General features: G+C 38.4%; 1 non-coding gene across 1 annotated transcript; it reads right to left on the bottom strand.

Annotated features, from left to right (window-relative positions):
- Positions 1 to 2,016: 2,016 nt before the first annotated feature.
- Positions 2,017 to 2,124, bottom strand: LOC148570946 (small nucleolar RNA R71). Its single transcript, XR_015880382.1, has one exon. It is a non-coding gene; the product is annotated as a small nucleolar RNA R71 (small nucleolar RNA).
- Between the last annotated feature and the right edge of the window lie 9,630 nt (positions 2,125 to 11,754).

Below are 11,754 nucleotides of genomic sequence, written 5' to 3'. Positions count from 1 at the left end.
AAAAACAAAAAAATTAATAAAATCATAAAATCAAAAATATTTTTGTGTTTCTTGTTTGAGTCTAGAGTCAACTTTTAAGTTTGGTGTCTTACATATTTTTGTTTTTCTCAAGAATTTTCGAAAATTCATCATATGTTCTTCATGATCTTCAAGTTGTTCTTGGCCAGTCTTCTTGTTTGATCTTCATATTTTCTTGTTTTGTGTCTTTTCTTATTTTTTATATGCATTTTTAATTTGTTAGTGTCTAAAGTTTGAAAATTTCTAAGTTTGGTGTCTTGCATGTTTTTCTTTTCTAAAAAATTTTTCAAAAATAAGTCTTCATGTTCATCTTGATCTTCAAAGCGTTCTTGGTGTTCATCTTGACATTCAAAGTGTTCTTGCATGCATCATGTGTTTTGATCTAAAATTTCCATGCATTAAGTCTTTTTGATGTTTTTCTCTCTCATCATTAAAATTCAAAAAAAAAGATCAAAAAATATCTTTCCCTTATTCTCTCATAAATTTTCGAAAATTTGAGTTGACTTTTTCAAAACTTTTTAAAATTTAGTTGTTTCTTATGAGTCAAATCAAATTTTCAATTTAAAAATTCTATCTTTTTCAAATCTTTTTCAAAAATCAAATCTTTTTCATTTTCTTTTATGATTTTCGAAAAAATTCAAAAATTATTTTCAAAATCTTTTTCTTATTTCTATTTCACATTTTTGAATTAATTGCCAACATTTAATGTTTTAATTCAAAAAAAATTTTTGTTGTTACTTGCCTATTAAGAAAGGTTCAATCTTTGAATTTTAAAATCATATCTTTTAGTTTCTTGTTAGTCAAGTAATCAACTTTAATTTCAAAAATCAAATCTTTTTAATTTCCTTTTCAAATCTTTTTCAAATTAAATTTCAAATCATATCTTTTCAATCATATCTTTTCAATTATATCTTTTTGATTGCTAATTTCAAAATCTATTTCAAAATCAAATCTTTTTAATTTCCAATCCAAATCTCTTTCAGAATGATTTTCAATCATATCTTTTCAAATTGATTTTCAAATCTTTTTCAATCAATCCTATCTTTTTGTTTCAATCATATCTTTTTCAAAACTACCTAACTAATTCTCTCTCTCTAATTTTCAAAAATCACCTTCATCTTTTTCAAAATTCCTTTTTGAATTAACTAATTGTTTTAAATTTAATTTAATTTGATTTAATTTTCCTTGCTTAATTTTCGAATTTTTAATTTTAATTTTTAATTTTAATTTAAAAACAAAAATACTTTTATTTTATTTTATCTAATTTTCGAAAATTCTTCTCCCTCACCTCCTATTTATTTATTTATTTACTAACACTCCTCTTCATCCAAGAATTTGAACCTACTCCTCACCCTTGTGTTTGGATTCTCCATTTTCTATTCATATCTTCTTCTACTCACACAAAGGAATCTCTATACTGTGGCATAGAGGATTCCATATTTTCTTTTCTGTTTTCTTCTTTTTCATATGAGCAGGAACAAGGATAAGAACATTCTTGTTGAGGCTGATCCTGAACCTGAAAGGACTCTGAAGAGGAAGCTAAGGGAAGCTAAAGCATAACTCTCTGGAGAAAATCTGACAGAAATTTTCGAAAAAGAAGGACACATGGCCGAAAATAATAACAATGCAAGAAAGATGCTTGGTGACTTTACTGCACCAAATTCCAATTTACATGGAAGAAGCATCTCAATCCCTGCCATTGGAGCAAACAATTTTGAGCTGAAACCTCAATTAGTTTCTCTGATGCAACAGAATTGCAAGTTTTATGGACTTTCATCTGAAGATCCATTTCAGTTCTTAACTGAATTCTTGCAGATCTGTGATACTGTTAAGACCAATGGGGTTGATCCCGAGGTCTACAGGCTCATGCTTTTCCCGTTTACTGTAAGAGACAGAGCTAGAATATGGTTGGACTCTCAACCTGAGGATAGCATGAACTCTTGGGATATGCTGGTCACAGCTTTCTTAGCCAAGTTCTTTCCTCCTCAAAAGCTTAGTAAGCTTAGAGTGGATGTTCAAACCTTCAAATAGAAGGAAGGTGAATCCCTCTATGAAGCTTGGGAGAGATACAAGGAACTGACCAAAAAGTGTCCTTCTGACATGCTTTCAGAATGGACCATCCTGGATATATTCTATGCTGGTCTGTCTGAGTTATCAAAGATATCATTGGACCATTTTGCAGGTGGATCCATTCACCTAAAGAAAATGCCTGCAGAAGCTCAAGAACTCATTGACATGGTTGCAAATAACCAGTTCATGTACACTTCTGAAAGGAATCCTGTGAATAATGGGACACCTATGAGGAAGAGAGTTCTTGAAATTGATACTCTGAATGCCATATTGGCTCAAAATAAAATATTGACTCAGTAAGTCAATATGATCTCTCAGAGTCTGAATGAATTGAAGGAATCATCCAACAGTACTAAAGAGGCATCTTCTGAAGAAGAAGAAGCTTATGATCCTAAGAACCCTGCAATAGCAGAGGTGAATTACATGGGTTAACCCTATGGAAACACCTATAATCCCTCATGGAGGAATCATCTAAATTTCTCATGGAAGGATCAAAAGAAGCCTCAACAAGGCTTTAATAATGGTGGAAGAAACAGGTTTAGCAATAGCAAGCCTTTTCCATCATCCACTCAGCAACAGACAGAGAATTCTGAGCAGAATCCATCTAGCTTAGCAAATATAGTCTCTGATCTATCTAAGGCCACTTTAAGTTTCATAAATGAAATATGGTCCTCCATTATAAATTTGGAGGCACAAGTGGGCCAGCTGAGTAAAAGAGTCACTGAAACTCCTCTTAGTACTCTCCCAAGCAATACAGAAGAGAATCCAAAAAGAAAGTGCAAGGCCATTGATTTAACCATCATGGCCGAACCTACAAGGGAGGGAGAAGACATGAATCCCAGTGAGGAAGACCTCCTGGGATGTCCAGTGATCAACAAGGAGTTTCCCTCTGAGGAACCAAAGGAATCGGAGGCTCATCTAGAGACCATAGAGATTTCGTTGAACCTCCTTATGCCATTCATGAGCTCTGATGAGTATTCTTCTTCTGAAGAGAATGAAGATGTCACTGAAGAGCAAGTTGCCAAGTACCTTGGTGCAATCATGAAACTGAATGCCAAATTATTTGGTAATGAGACTTGGGAAGATGAACCTCTCTTGCTTATCAATGAACTGAGTGATCTGGATCAACTGACATTGCCTCAGAAGAAATAGGATCCTGGAAAGTTCTTAATACCTAGTACCATAGGCACCATGACCATTGAGAAGGCTCTATGTGACCTTAGGTTAGGGATAAACCTCATGCCACTCTCTGTAATAGAGAAACTGGGAATCTTTGAGGTGTAAGCTGCCATAATTTCATTAGAAATGGTAGACAATTCAAGAAAACAGGCTTATGGACAAGTAGAGGCTATGCTAGTAAAGGTTAAAGGCCTTTACATCCCTGCTGATTTCACAATCCTAGACACTGGGAAGGATGAGGATGAATCCATCATCCCTGGAAGACCCTTCCTAGCCACAGCAAGAGCTGTGATTGATGTGGAAAGAGGAGAATTGATCCTTCAACTGAATGAGGACAACCTTGTGTTTAAAACTCAAGGATCTCCTTCTGTAACCATTGAGAGGAAGCATGAAAAGCTTCTCTCAGTACAGAGTCAACCAAAGCCCCCAAAGTCAAACTCTAAGTTTGGTGTTGAACCCCCACATTCAAACTCTAAGTTTGGTGTTGGGAAGTTCCAACAATGCTCTAAGTATCTGTGAGGCTCCACGAGAGCTCACTGTCAAGCTATTGACATTAAAGAAGCGCTTGTTGGGAGGCAACCCAATGTTATCTAATTATATTTATTTATCTTCTATTGTTATTTCGTGTTTTATTAAGTTGATGATCATGTGGAGTCACAAAAACTACTGAAAAATAAAAAACAAAATGAAAAAATAGCAGAAAAAAATAGCACACCCTGGAGGAGAGCAGTCTGGCGTTTAAATGCCAGAAACAAGCATCTGTCTGGCGTTTAACGCCAGAAACAGGCACCAGGCTGGCGTTTAACGCCGGAAACCAGCATCTACCTGGCGTTAAACGCCAGAACAGAGCATGGAAGTGGCGTTTAATGCCAGAAACAGGCAGCAGTCTGGCGTTAAACGCTAGGATTGCATGTATAGGGCGTTTTACACGTCTAAAAGGTGCAGGGATGAAAAACCCTTGACACCTCAGGATCTGTGGACCCCACAGAATTCTCTCAAGATCTGTGGACCCCACAGGACCCCCACCTACCCTTCTTCTCTCCTCTTCACACCTTTTCATGACTTTCTTCCCCATCACCTCTTCACCACTCACATCCATCCTCTCTTCCCCAAAAACCCCACCTACCTTCAAATTCAAACTAATTTTGCTCCCAAACCCAACCCTAATGGCCGAAAATTCACCCTCCCCCCACTCCTATATAAACCCCTCATTCCTTCTTCATTTTCACACAACACAACCCTAAATTCACCCTTGGCCGAAATCACCTCACCCCCCATCTTCCCCATTTTCTTCTTCTTCTACTATTTTTATTTCTTCTTTTGCTCGGGGACGAGCAAATATTTTAAGTTTAGTGTGGTAAAAAGTATAGCTTTTTGTTTTTCCATAACCATTAATGGCACCTAAGGCCAGAGAAACCTCTAGAAAGAGGAAAGGGAAGGCAATTGCTTCCACCTCTTAGTTATGGGAGATGGAGCTCATCTCAAAGGTCCATCAAGACCACTTCTATGAAGTTGTGGCTAAGAATAAAGTGATCCCTGAGGTTCCTTTAAAGCTAAAAAAGAATGAGTATCCAGAGATCTGACTTGAGATCCAAAGAAGAGGTTGGGAAGTTCTCACCAACCCCATTCAACAAGTCGGGATCCTAATGGTTCAAAAGTTCTATGCAAACGCATGGATCACTAGGAACCATGATCAAAGTGTGAACCCGAATCCAAAGCATTGGCTTACTATGGTTCGGGGGAAACACTTAGATTTCAGTCCGGAAAATGTAAGGCTGGCGTTCAAGTTGCCAATGATGGAAGAGAACGCATGCCCCTACACAAGAAGGGACAACTTTGATCAAAGGTTGGACCAAGTCCTCATAGACATATGTGAGGAAGGAGCTCAATGGAAAATTGACTCAAGAGGCAAGCCGGTTCAACTAAGAAGGCATGACCTCAAACCAGTGGCTAGGGGATGGTTAGAGTTCATTCAACGCTCAATCATTCCTACTAGCAACCAGTCTGAAGTTACTATAGACCGGGCCATCATGATCCATAGTATCATGATTGGAGAGGAGGTGGAAGTTCATTAGATTATACCTCAAGAACTCTACAAGGTGGCTGACAAGTCCTCCACTTGGGCAAGGTTAGCCTTTCTTCACCTCATATGCCACCTCTGCAATTCGGCTGGAATTGACATAGAGGGAGACATCCTCATTGAAGAGGATAAGCCCATCACTAAGAAAAGGATGGAGCAAACAAGAAATCATGGACCTCAACATGAGCATGAGGAGATTCCTCACCATGAAATCCTTAAGATGCCTCAAGGGATGCACTTTTCTCCACAGAATTATTGGGAGCAAATCAACACCTCCCTAGGAGAATTAAGTTCCAACGTGGGACAACTAAGGGTGGAGCACCAAGAGCACTCCATCATCCTCCATGAAATTAAAGAAGATCAAAGCTCTATGAGGGAGGAGCAACAAAGACAAGAAAGAGACATAGAGGAGCTCAAGAGCACCATTAGTTCTTCAATAAGAGGAAGACGCCACCCTCACTAAGGTGGACTCATTCCTTAATCTCCTTGTTTATTTATTTTTCTGTTTTTCAATTTTTGAGCTTTATGTTTATTTATACTTGTGTCTTATTACATGATCATTAGTGTCTAAGTGTCTATACCTTAAAGTTATGAATATGAATCCATCACCTCTCTTGAATGAAAAATGTTTTAATTACAAAAGAACAAGAAGTACATGGTTTCGAATTCATCCTTGAAACTAGTTTAATTATTTTGATGTGGTGGCAACACTTTTTGTTTTCTGAATGAATGCTTGAACAGTGCATATGTCTTTTGAAGTTGTTGTTTATGAATGTTAAATATATTGGCTCTTGAAAGAATGATGAAAAAAGAGAAATGTTATTTGATAATCTGAAAAATCATAAAAATGATTCTTGAAGCAAGAAAAAGCAGTGAATACAAAAGCTTGCAGAAAAAAAAAAGAAGAGAAAAGAAAAATGGCAAAAAAAAAAAAGAGAAAAAGAAAAGCAAGCAGAAAAAGCCAAAAGCTCTTTAAACCAAAAGGCAAGAGCAAAAAGCCAATAACCCTTAAAACCAAAAGGCAAGGGTAATAAAAAGGATCCAAGGCTTTGAGCATCAGTGGATAGGAGGGCCTAAAGGAATAAAATACTGTCCTAAGCGGCTAAACCAAGCTGTCCCTAACCATATGCTTGTGGCGTGAAGGTGTCAAGTGAAAACTTGAGACTGAGCAGTTAAAGTCAAGGTCCAAAGCAAAAATAGAGTGTGCTTAAGAACCCTGGACACCTCTAATTGGGGACTTTAGCAAAGCTGAGTCACAATCTGAAAAGGTTCACCCAGTTATGTGTCTGTGGCATTTATGTATCCGGTGGTATTACTGGAAAACAAAGTGATTAGGGCCACGGCCAAGACTCATAAAGTAGCTGTGTTCAAGAATCAACATACTGAACTAGGAGAATCAATAACACTATCTGAATTCTAAGTTCCTATAGATGCCAATCATTCTGAACCTCAATGGATAAAGTGAGATGCCAAAACTATTCAAGAGGCAAAAAGCTACAAGTACCGCTCATCTGATTGGAGCTAAGTTTCATTGATATTTTGGAATTTATAGTATATTCTCTTCTTTTTATCCTATTTGATTTTTAGTTGCTTGGGGACAAGCAACAATTTAAGTTTGGTATTGTGATGAGCGGATAATTTATACGCTTTTTGGCATTGTTTTTACATAGTTTTTAGTATGATTTAGTTAGTTTTTAGTATATTTTTATTAGTTTTTAATTAAAATTCATATTTCTGGACTTTACTATGAGTTTTTTTTTCTGTGATTTCAGGTATTTTCTGACTGAAATTGAGGGACCTGAGCAAAAATCAGATTCAGAGGTTGAAGAAGGACTGCAGATGCTGTTGGATTCTGACCTTCCTGCACTCAAAGTGAATTTTCTGGAGCTACAGAACTCCAAATGGCGCGCTCTCAATAGCGTTGGAAAGTAGACATCCAGGGCTTTCCAGCAATATATAATAGTTCATACTTTGCCCGAGTTTAGATGACGCAAACTGGCGTTCAACGCCAGTTCCATGCTGCATTCTAGAGTTAAACGCCAGAAATAGGTTGCAAAGTGGAGTTAAACGCCAGAAACAGTTTACAAACTGGCGTTCAACTCCAAGAGAAGCCTCTACACGTGTAAAGCTCAATGCTCAGCTCAAGCACGCACCAAGTGGGCCCCAGAAGTGGATTTCTGCATCATTTACTCATTTCTGTAAATCCTAGTAACTAGTTTAGTATAAATAGGACTTTTTACTATTGTATTTAGATCTTTGGATCAGAACTTTGATCAGTTTTATGCTATCTTAGACCTTTATGGGGGCTGGCCATTCGGCCATGCCTGGACCTTCATCACTTATGTATTTTCATTGGTAGAGTTTCTACACACCATAGATTAAGGTGTGAAGCTCTGCTGTTCCTCATGAATTAATGCAAAGTACTTTTGTTTTTCTATTCAATTCAAGCTTATTCCTATTCTAAGATATCCATTTGCACCCAAGAACATGATGAATGTGATGATTATGTGACGCTCATCATCATTCTCACCGATGAATGCGTGCCTGATAAACACTTCCGTTCTACATGCAAACAAGCTAGAATGAGTATCTCTTAGATATCTAATACAGAGGACCGAGTCCGAGATATTAGAGTCTTCGTGGTATAAGTTAGAACCCATGGATGGCCATTCTTGAGATCCGGAAATTCTAAAACTTGTCTGTGGTATTCCGAGTAGGATCTGGGAAGGGATGGCTATGACGAGCTTCAAACTCGCGAGTGCTGGGCATAGTGACAGATGCAAAAGGATAGTAAATCCTATTCCAGTATGATCGAGAACCGATAGATGATTAGCCTTGCAGTGATAGCGCATTGGACCATTTTCACAGAGAGGATGGGATGTAGCCATTGACAATGGTGATGCCCTACATAAAGCATGCCGTGGAAGGGAGTAGGAATGATTGGATGAAGACAGCAGGAAAGCAGAGGTTCAGAGGAATGAAAGCATCTCTATATGCTTATCTGAAATTCTCACCAATGAATTACATAAGTATCTCTATCCTAGTTTATGTTTTATTTATCTTTTAATTATTAAAACTCTATAACCTTTTGAATCCACCTGACTGAGATTTACAAGGTGGCCATAGCTTGCTTCAAGCCGACAATCTCCATGGGATCGACCCTTACTCACGTAAGGTTTATTACTTGGACGACCCAGTGCACTTGCTGGTTAGTTGTATCGAAATTGTGAAGAGAACTAAAATTATGAACGTGCATATTAAGTTTTTAGCACCGTTACCAAGGAATGAAAAATCCCGATTTCGTGCACCAAGCATGCTTCCCAAAAATTTTTATTTTGAAACATCTTTATTCTTTTTAACTTTCCACCTTTGTCTCTATCATCCATGTTCCCATAAAGTTCCCCACACTTAAATAATACACAATTTCTATCTTAAGCTAACCAAGGATTCAACTTGGGATTTTTATTTTATTTTTCTGCTTAAGACTAGTAATGTGGTTTATAGAATAAGAGGGGATTAAAAAGCTCAAGGGGGCTAACAAGGGTGATGTAAAAGGTAGGCTAATTTGGGATAAGTGAGGAAAACTTCAAATGATGGCCTCAATCATCTCTTAGTATGTATCTATACTCTATAATTGGACATATAGATTAAAACAAAGTAAAGAACACCAGAATGAAAAAGAAGGGCAAAACACACAGGAATAAAAATTATAGTTTGAATGTAACCATATAATTAAGCTCAAAACTCACAGGCTGTGTGTTCTCTAGCTCAAAAATCATATATCAGTTATACATGTCATGCAAGTAAAAATTAAGAGTTCCCATTATTCTTAATGTAAATCTTAGGGTGCCTTTAAAGTTTTAGTGTTGTTCCTTGATGAAATGTTGTTAACTAACTAACATGTAATGCTATATATACAAGGTGTGGATTGTTTTAATTATGTTAAAGTCTCTAGTTTACTTCCTTTTTATTTTTAATTTAAACCAAACCATCATATGCTAAAAGGGTAAACTATACTAATTAATCCACATATTCTATAACTAATAAGTTTAGAATTGCAAACTAAACTAAATGGCTAAAATATAAACTAAAGTGCAAAATGCAGAAATAAAGTAAAAATATAGCAAAATAACAATGTATAAGTACTGAAAAGTAAAAATAAAGATAAAAATACAGAAAAATAAATAAAATAAGATAGAAAGAGTCTGTAGTGGTTCACCAAAAGGAAATACGCCAGGGATGGCGACCTCCCCACACTTAAAATAAAGCATCGTCCTCGATGCTCACTCAAGTTGGGTGTGAAGGAGTATCATCACCGGAATGATAGGCTGCTGGAGTCTAGGTGGTAGCCTGAGGGTCTGCGGACTAGATGAGGGTAGGAGGATCTGTCTGCTACAGTGGAGGCTCTGACTGGATAGGAATCTCTACATCTGCGGCCTGTATCTGGTGTGGCTCCTCCTGCTGTGGCACAGCCTGCTCTGGGCCTGCCTGCTTGGCCTCTCTCTGTGGATGGGTCTCCTCCTCATGCTCCTCTGCCTCCACCTCAGATGGCTCTGATAGTGTGTCAGGCTTGGAGGGAAAGTCACTGCCAGATCGGATCATCATCTTGAGGTGCTCATAGCGGCGCTTGCTGTAATGCTCAGATCTCTCATATCGCCGCTTGTTGCAGCACTCCATCTGGTCCAACTGCTGGAATAAGCGGTGCACGAGGTGGTAAATGGGCTCTGGGGCAGGTGGAGGTGCAGTGGGTGGGGCTGGTGCAGCAGTGGAAGAAGGGGCAGCTGAAGGCGTGGCTGTCTCATCAGAAGCGGTCAGGAATGGAGGTGTATAGCCTAAAGCCCGAAACTTCCTGCTGTGAGGGATAATCTTCTTGCAGTCTGCAGCAGGTGGCTTCTCATTAGCATCCTCCCAAGGCACGTCAGCTCGACAGCCTAGCTGGGTGACCAGGTAAGGGAAAGGAAGGGTGCCTCTAACATGGACCCTGGCCATATAGTGCCGGATGAATCGTGGCAGATACAGGTCCTTACCCTCCAGCACACACTAGAGAATGGTGATCATAGTGGCAGACAGCTCCGTCTCATGAGTGCTCGGCATAACAAAGGTGCTCAGGATCTGGTGCCAGAGCTGAGCCTCATCATTCAGATACATAAGCTTGATTCCTTTAGGCATTGTGGTGTTCTTACCCATGACCCATGGGACAGTCGGATCAAGGGCTATCCTCTACTTGACAGCATCCCAGTCAAATCTCAGAAAGCGCATATCCTCTTCAGCCTTTCGGTAACCGTCAGGCTGATCGGACTTAGGCTGAAGCTGCAGAATAACCTCAATGGCCTCTTCAGTGACCAGTATCTGTTTTCCTCTGAGATGCACTACATCCAGGGAAGTCTTGAAATAGTTGCAGTAAAAGTCTCTTACCCAGGAAGCATTAACCTCTATCAAGTTTCTCTCCAAGAAGAACCAGCCTCTTTGTTTAATCTGATCGGAAGTGTACTGCTGTAGTTCTTCTGGAATTTTCATAGTTCGCTCCAGGTACAGGTTTCTGCAAACACAGGATACTTCAGCTCACAGTATCTGTTTGTAAATTTAATGGGATCATTGGCAGGGAGGAGCTGGTCAGCCTTCTTCTGCGGGGTAAAGTGCTTTTCCCGCCAGGAGTCTGATGTAGCAGAAAACGATCCGACACAAAACTCACCAGCAAGTGCACCGGGTCGCATCAAGTAATAATAACTCACGGGAGTGAGGTCGATCCCACAGGGATTGAAGGATTGAGCAATTTTAGTTTAGTGGTTGATTTAGTCAAGCGAATCAAGATTTGGTTGAGTGAATTGTGATTTGCAGAATTTAAATTGCATGAGAAGTAAAGGGAATGGGTAAATTGCATCAAATTAAAGAGAACTGAAATTTAATGTGCTGAATCTTAAAGAACAAGAAATTAAATGACAGAAACTTAGAACGCAAGAAATGTAAATTACAGAATCTTAAAGTGCAAGAAATGTAAATGGCTTGGATTGTAAAAGGAATTGGGAATTGGATTTGCAGAAATTAAACAAGGAAAAGTAAAATTCAACAAGCAGAGGAGTAGAAGATAACTTGGATTGAACCGGATCTAAAAACAGAATTGTAAATGAGCATGAAAAGCATTAAACAGAGGATGTAAAATTGGAATTTAGATCTCAGGACCCAAGAGACTAGATAACCAAGTCTAGATCTCAATGCCTTCCTAGATCCAACAAGAACAATTGCAAAGGAAATGTAAATTGCAAAGAAAGTAGATGAAGAAGCAATTAACCGAAATTTAAGTTCAATTATGCAGTAAAGAAATAAAGAGGTCTTAGGATGAGATTGAAACAGATTTCCTTCAATTCTCCAACCCAAGATCCAAGACAATTGTAATTGAAATTGAAAGC

This window comes from Arachis ipaensis, chromosome B3 (genome assembly GCF_059453495.1).
Source record: "Arachis ipaensis isolate K30076 ecotype BB chromosome B3, ASM5945349v1, whole genome shotgun sequence".
Classification (NCBI taxonomy): Eukaryota; Viridiplantae; Streptophyta; class Magnoliopsida; order Fabales; family Fabaceae; genus Arachis; species Arachis ipaensis.
This window is presented reverse-complemented; position numbering and strand designations above follow the sequence as displayed.